The sequence below is a fragment of the Taeniopygia guttata genome, chromosome 12, assembly GCF_048771995.1.
Source record: "Taeniopygia guttata chromosome 12, bTaeGut7.mat, whole genome shotgun sequence".
NCBI lineage: Eukaryota > Metazoa > Chordata > Aves > Passeriformes > Estrildidae > Taeniopygia > Taeniopygia guttata.
In genome coordinates, this window is record NC_133037.1 from 11,745,937 (window position 1) to 11,754,191 (window position 8,255).

Sequence of the window (8,255 nt, forward strand, 5' to 3'; positions counted from 1 at the left end):
CCCCCGCGCGGTACCGCCCCCTGGCGGCGCGGCGGCGCCACTCCCCCGCCCCGCCCGCCCCGCCCCGCCCCGAGCCGCCCGCTGCGCCGGCAGGGGGCGCCAACGGCCCGCGCAGCGCCCCTGAGGCGGCAGCGGCGGCAGCGACCCCGGCATTGATCCCGGCACCGACCCCGGCCCTGATCCCGGCACTGATCCCAGCCCTGAGCACCGACCCCGGCCCTGATCCCGGCACTGATCCCGGCACCGACCCCGGCCCTGATCCCAGCACCGACCCCGGCCCTGATCCCGGCATTGATCCCAGCACCGACCCCGGCCCTGATCCCAGTACCGACCCCGGCCCTGATCCCGGCACTGATCCCGGCCCTGAGCACCGACACCGGCCCTGATCCCAGCACCGACCCCGGCACTGATGCCGGCACCGACCCCGGCCCTGATCCCGGCCCTGATGCCGGCACCGATTCGGGCACCGACCAGGGCACCTGCACCGGAGACTGACCCCCAGAACTGACCCACGGGCCTACGCCACGGGACAGACCCACGGAACCCGGGCACTGTCGCCGGGCCTGACCGACGGGCCTGACCCTGGCACCGACCCCCAAGGGGCCGTTCACAGGATCCACTATTCCAAGTAGCCCAAGACCCCTGCAAGCCACCCCACCTCCCAAAGATATCAGCAGCTTCCCTTGATCCCTGCTGCCTGGGGATCTGAGCCCTTCTCACTGTCCCAGGGAAGTGGGTGGCAGCCCTGCAGGGCATGGTTCCCTCTCCCTCTTCCCCAGGTAGGGCTTTCTCCATGCTGCCCTAGGAACAAGACAAATTTTCCACCTGCCAAAGCCAGCACAGACAGCCTAGGAGCTGGGTGGGTGGGGACCTGGTTACAGCACCCCAGTGGGACTAGTACATACTCCTGCAGCCAAGCCCACCACAAAGATATCCTTCATCCACCCTGCCCACCTCTGCCATCCTGCTGGGATGCAGGGATGCAGAGATGGAACAGTCCACAGATCCTCACTCACAGTTACAGAGGGATTTAACTCATTGAGAAACCATTCACAACCCAATCCAACCAGTGGTAATACAATAAAAACCAGGCTTGCAGCAGCCACAAGCCACTGCCTGCTCCCAGCACATCCCACCCAGGCCCTCACTTTTCCCAGCACTGGCAGTGAGGTAATTCATTCTGTTCCTGGTTACGTAGGGATGGAGAATGGAGTGGGAGTGAGCGGTTGCCTAGACTCCCCCACTGCGGCGGGTACCGGGAATCACTGCGGTAGCTGAAGTTGGGCACACTCAGGCTGAAAAACAGTGGGGTGCTTTAGCTGAGAACTGTGAGATGTAATTGGGGCTGAATCCTTCAGGAGCCCTTCAGGTCTGGACTTCCTGCCTGGTCATAGTCCCTTCCAGATGCCCAGCAGGGAAAGCGTGACAGCTGGCAAGGGCTGGGCAGCCAGGATCACCACTGCAGGAGAGAAAACATTCCCACTTGTTCAGCCATCCGTATCCCACAGGATACAGGGAACAGGATTCTCTGCTTGCCCGTCCCCTGCCCAGTTTGGCTGCAGTGTTCCCCCTGCCACTGTGTCCCCACTCCAGGTGAGCCCTGGCCATCCCCTGGCACAAGCCCAGCTGTTTGTGCTGGAATAACGGCGCTTTGTTTCCACGAAGTCGGCAGCACAGGCTGTGCTGGCAGGCAGAGGCAGCTGAGGGGGATGCAGGCACCCACCAACCACCTCCCACGTGCACAGCAGCAGCAGCACCCCAGTCTCCTCCTGTGGTCAGCACAGCATCCCAGCTCTCCCAGACAGCAACTGGGAAGGATTTCCTCTGTAAAAGGCCCCTTCTTCTGCATCTGAGTAGAATGCAGAGCCCAGGACAAATTCCTGCTGCTGAGGAATCAGCTCTGAATTGCAAGTGCCGGGTGATTTATATTGGACAGGGAGGGGCAACGAACAAGGATCCTGCTGCGTCACTTGCAGGTGACTTTTAAAGCTGAACTTGAGACCTCAGGAAAATAATACTTGCATCCCTTGCCCTCAGAGCCTTGGGGGACTTGGGTCACTGTAAGCCATGAAGGGCTCAGTGCATGCGTGGCAGCCCCCACACTCCTGTTTTCCTCCAGAGCTGCGGAGGGGAAGTGTTGCACAACAGCATTCATATGATTGGAACACAAACTTGCCAGCTCCACATACACTTATATAATTCTGCACCGTCTGCTCGTCAACACGTTGCAAAACAGCAGTGGGATCAATCACTCCACTTTTAGGTATACAAATATTATTGCATTCCCACCAGCTCTCTCTGGGTGAAAAGTCATAGGGATGTGAGGTGTTGTGAGGACCCCAGGCCCAAAGCTCCAGAGACAGTGTCTTCAGTGTGCCCTGCAGGGACTGGGGGTGTCCAAGGCCAGGATGGCCAGGCATGTCCTTATTTCCCAGAGTCCTGATGGCCCTACCTCCTGGAAAACATCGCTAAAAGGCTATAGATAGGACCCTCCAATTGCATACATCAGTATCACTTCCAGAAGATCTCACCTCTCCGACTACATCAGCTCCCTTATGGGAGAAGCCCCCAGACCTGTGCTGCCTGCCAGCAAGCTGGGACGGGTCCTCTGCTGGGCAAGAGCAAGCCCTGCTCCTGCCTCTTGCAAGGAACACAATGATCCATGCTGAACCCAAAAACACCCGCGAGGAGCTGCTCTTTTGACGGCCGCTTCCCCATGGAGCACAACATGTGGAGAAGCTGAAGCTGCCGGGGCAGTGGGTGGCTCTGGGACCGCTCTGTTCCGCCTGCCTGCCGGGCCGAGGTGCCCGCAGGGCTCCTTGCGCAATGAGTCCTGCACAAAGCTGGGGCTGGCTGGGGCCCAGACCCCTCCTGTGGCCGGAGGAAGGAGCAGCCAGTGCTTGCCAACAGCTGCACTTCCTAGAAACGAAGAAGACAGAAGGTCGGGAGAGTTGAGGGATGGTGGAGGGGGGGCCGGGGGATGCTGCGGGAAGGATTGAGGCACTGCAGGTTACAAGGCGAGCAGCATACAGCCTTGCATGCTCTGTAGCTTCTCTTCAGGAAAACAAGCTCTTTGGCTTCACACAGCAGCTCCCTGTTCTTTGTTAAACTGCTCACGTCCAGACCTGAGGAGCCCCTTGCCAACCCACGTACTCTGTGGGCCGGCACTGCTCCTTCCCGTCTCTCCCTGCCGGGGCAGCTCTGCAGGCTCCAATGCTGTGCTGTGGAAACAAGTGGCTCAGGACAATGCCACTTTCTCAGCCACCAACCCAATAGCCAGACAGAATGCATTTCAAGGGTGAGGGAAGTGGGGCACAGAGATGCTTGGCAGCAAGAACACCACTCCCTGGGCTCCCCAGGCTGTCCTTCCAGCTGCAGGGCTGCTGGGGGAAGGACACTCCCAGCTTCACATCTGTCTCCAAGCAGGCCAATGCTGCCTTGCCCAACACCACCCTGCTCACGTTCTTTTCTCGTTGCATGTGGGAAGAGCTGCAAAACATGGGGTTGCCTGGAGTGCAGCAGCAGATCCTGCCTCTGTGGGCTGTAGGAGCTCCTCTGCTTCTCTTTCAAAGAGAAATTGGAAAGACTCCATGGGGCCAATGCAACCTACCACAGCTCATCTGATGGGGACACTGCTACGGTGCAAACCCAAGAAAGAAAAGACAGAGCCCATCACCTCATCTGGAGCTGGCAGCCCAGCATGGCAGGCAGCAGCCTCCACCATGTGAGGCTGTTTCCAAGGGTTACCCTTTGCTGCCAGTATGGTTTGTAGGGCAGGGAGAGAAAGGGACTATAGCCCTGCTTACATCCTTTCCATGAAGAGGAGCCCTGGGCTGGTGAGTGGGTGCAGCGGGCCCTGGTGAGCAGGTGAGGAGTGCTGGGATGGGGATCCCCACTAATGGAACACGGTGCTCAGCCTGGTGGGGGCCATCTCCAGGGTTTGTTCTGCTTTCATTCAGGTGTCTGAGTTACAAGCTTTGAACAAAGGCCAGGCAACAGAGGGCTGGGGGAGGCCCCTTTGCCAAACCTCATTTCCATACCATTGAAGGAAAGTGGCTTTGCCCCCAGAAAGGGACACAAGCCATTCATTCCCTGCCCCCTCTGCCCTGCCCTACATGACTCTAAGGTTGGCCACCACTGGAGATGGCCACAGGGCAGTGCAGGACCCTCACCCTGTCCCAAGGATGGATCCATGCACAGGATGGACAGACAGTGGCCCCCAGCCCCACTACAGCATCACCAGTTTTGTTAGCCTCCAGTTAAACAAACTTAAGCCCACCACCATTAGAGACAGGGAAGGCACAGCTGCTGGGCCACACACAGCACCCGCTGTCTCCAGCAGTGTGTGCCCCAGAGGCATCAGAGTGCAGGGTCCCTCTGCCCCTCTGTGCTGAGAACCACTGTGTCCCCAGTGGCTTGGGTTTGAGCCCTTTGCAGACCCAGAATCACAGAGTCAACCATTCTTCTCTGGGCAGGGAGCACAGCAACTTCGGGCTGCTGCTCTGTGAGATGTCACTGCTTGGCAACAAGGAAATACTTTGTTCTCACTCCATAAAAGGCATTTATGTGTCCCTCCCCATTGGCACAGACTCAGCTCAGGGGAAGAAGTCAGCTAACCCAAGAGCAAGCAACACAGGATGGGGACAGTGCAGGGATAAGGGTGCCCTCTCCTCCAGCAAGGCCAGGGGCTTTCCTCTGCCTCTTCTTGCTTCCCTCCTGCCCAGCCCCAGTGCCAGGGAGGCTACCTACCAAAAGATCCTGGCAGGTCCACAGAGCACCACTCACCCCCCACCTCAGTCCCCAGTGCCCTGCCAGCAAAGCAGAGCTCAATTCACTGGAGAAACCAGTGCCAGCTGCAGGGCAGGAATGTGTTTCATCTTTAGCCAGCTGATGCATGGCAATTCCCATCAGCCACCCCAGTTTTGGGCTACAAGTGACCTAATTATGTAAGGCAAGCTCTCCATAAGCCTGGGGCAGGTGCAGCATCCTCCAGGGGCTGCCATAAGAAAGCAGGAGCAGGTACCTAGGGGCCTGGACCTAGCCAGGCTGGACTACATGCCTCTGCAAAGTCACCAGTGCAGGGTCAGGCCCAGCACACTGCAGCCACCCTGGTCAATGGTCCTGCTAGGGCAGGGCTGTCAGGAAAAGGTGGGTCTTCTCCAAGCATCAGGAAGCAGACAGGGAGGAGACCAGACACAGGGGAGCCTTGAGGAACAGGGACGTGCACTCAGCATTGTCCTCCATGGAGCAGAGGCTGTAGAAACTACAGAATGGGGGCTCCCTGCCAGGGCACAGGCTGTTCCAGCTCCTGTCCCCCATCCCAGCAGCAGGGCTGCTCTGTGGAGGTGCCTCTCCCACATTGCAGAGCTCCTCAGGACACATGAGGCAACCAGCATAGCTGTCCCTTCCCAGCGCTCTTGCTGGCACAATCAGCACAGAGGGAAGCTCACAGTCCAGGGAGGACCAGAGCTGTGGGGAGCCATGCTCAGAGCATGCACATGAACAAAAAAAGCCCTGGAGTCTATTCCTGAGTGCAACTGCTGCTCTCCCATTATTCCACCACTCTGTCCTTTGCCATGGTCCAACAAGCAGGTGACCAAAAACAGCCTCCCCAACCCCTACTCACCCCATTTCTGTCCTCCAAGGCACAGGGCTGGAGAGCCATTTACAGGGATTTACATACAGCCATTCACCCCCCAGCATGCTGGCACTTACACAATTGCCTTCCCACAAAGAAGGAAATGCTCGGAGGGATGTGTACAGAACAGCATGGAAGGAAAAAGAAACCTGCTCTTGAAGAGGTACTTGCACAGGGATTGCCCCTTTTTTAACCTTCAAGGAAGGGATTTTTCCTCCTGATGTTTTGTTGTTACATAATTCAAAGTAAATAATGAAAAAAGTCTTTGTTCCCGCTCTCTCCCTCCCAGCTGCTGCAGCCCAGGAAGCTCCCAGCCACCTTGTTGCTTTGGAGCCCTGGCACAGCATCTCTTAATCCTCAGACAATATTGGCAAAAGGATTTTAGCAGTGCTGGCCCGAACCCACAGGGGCAGGTCCCTCCACCTTCCTGCAGCAGCACCAATTGCACCTGAGGGTTTGCTATTATTCTGTATGGACCCCCCAGTACTCCAGCCCTGCTGAAACCAGGTCTAGCTGAGCTTACTCCGCTGGCAGTGTCTCACAGCTCCCTGCCTGCACCCAGGGCCGTGTCTGCAGGCTTTTCTGCAGCTTGCATCACAGCAAATGCGATTATTCTCACTGGATTTTATGAATTCCCTCCAGAGTTCCTACGTAACACAAGTACATTAGTGAGGCGCCTGGCTGGTCCCGTGGGCACCGAGAACACCACGGGACCGGGTCCTCAGGGGCGAATAGCTATGGGTGGGCTGCTTCTCTGCGGCGAGATGACACTCAGGCGAGTTGAATTCCAAGAGGGTTTATTGAGGGAAAGGCAGGATCGGGGAGCGAGGAGGAACAACCACTCCAGTAGGGAGCAGGTCCTGAGAGCCCCGAGCAGGGGCGGGACAGGGGTTTTAAGGGTGACTGGGAAGGAGGGTCGGGGTAAACAACAACCAACGGGGTGAGGGCTTGAGGGTGGAGTGAGGGAAGAGCGACAGGGCAACACCCAACTGGGATAGAGGGAAGGGATGGCTTCGAGGGGAGAACCAGTAGGGATACAAAGAACTTAGAACTTTCCAGAACTGGGGGAAGGAGTACACAATGATGGACAGGAACAGGGGGAAGGGATAACAAAAGACTGACAACCGGAGGAGGCGGGAAACTAAACATCAGGTGCCTCCCAAGGCAGAGCAGGGGGGCCATCAGCCACACCCCCTCCCACACATTAGGGGACTTTATCCGTGCTAATTTCAGATGACAAAGTCAAACCAAGATGAATCTGCACAGGGAGGCTTATTCATAAGTAGCAGCAATGATAGGGGACTACAGTGCCTGCCAAGAGACTCGTCATTAGCTCATTAGCAGAGGACATCACATCCTAAACTGGAGAACTAAAAAGGAAACATCACCTTGCAGCCATGGCCCCTCTCCTTGTGCTGGGTGCATCTTGGAACACCAGGCAGGAGTGCTGCTCATCAATGCTGAAGGCATTTTGCAGTTCAGATGCCAAGAATAAGCAGCCCCATCCTCCCCTTGCCCAAGGGTTTTTGCAGTCACTGTCAGGAGTGGTTCACAGGGCCCTGTCAGCTGCACTCACCACTGGAGAGTCTCACCCAGAAGCAACATACGGCCTGTTCATGCTGGACAAGCCCATCTCCAGAGACAACAGCCCATGTACTGCATAAAACACTGAGGTCACTGCAAGGTCTAAAAATACCTGTTTAAAACCAACATCACTCAGTGCCTGACCACTGTGGAACACAAACCCAACAAAAACCAAACAATAAATGCCCATCCACAAACTCATGTACAAGAAAAGGTTAAAAAAGTTCTTAAAAAGTACAAAGGAGCACAGGAGAGCCGTCAGACAGACTTTGATCAAGGAGAACTTGATAGCAACTGCTGGGGAATATGGAACTGAAGCTACAGGGCTACGGCCAACTGAAGGGGGTGACCTTCCACAAGCAGATCTGCAGCCTTCCTGTCACATCCCACCTCTCCTCTCCTAAGCAAGTCTGCAGGCAAACTGTGGGCCAGGGAGATCATTCACCTGACTCTTCTGCACAAATTGACTACTTCATTCTGATTATCTTTAACAAGAACTTGCCCATTCTTACCTCAGCATTTCCACACCCATTTTTCTCCGGCACTATCATGATGACGTACAAACCTCCCAAGAGGACTTGTGTATCTAAAAATGGTTAGATAAATGCTCCTTGTAACAAAACCATTGGCTTAGTTACTCTGTTATTTCAGTTGCTCACTACCCTCTCACTTTCTGATGCTTCCTTCCTGTCAGTTTGTTCCAAGTAAGATTTTAAGCTGATTAAGGTTCTTTCCAGGCCTGGCAGCTCTGCCCTGGTTGCTGCTGTTGCAGCTATTCCTGTACAAGTTTTACAGGTTATGCCTCAGATGTTCAATAACATCTACAGCTCTCTAGAAAGAGGTTACACAGCCTCTTTCTGGATACATAAGTCCTAGTTACAAGACCAGGGAACAAGAAATTGGCTGTTGATTTCAAGAGCAAGTTCTCACTGATCAGTCCTCATTTTGGCTGGAAGGGACCTCTGGAGGCCTCTCGGAAGCTGTCTTTACCCCATCTATGCAGGCTCTTTTGTCCCAGCCTCTCCTCAAAGGG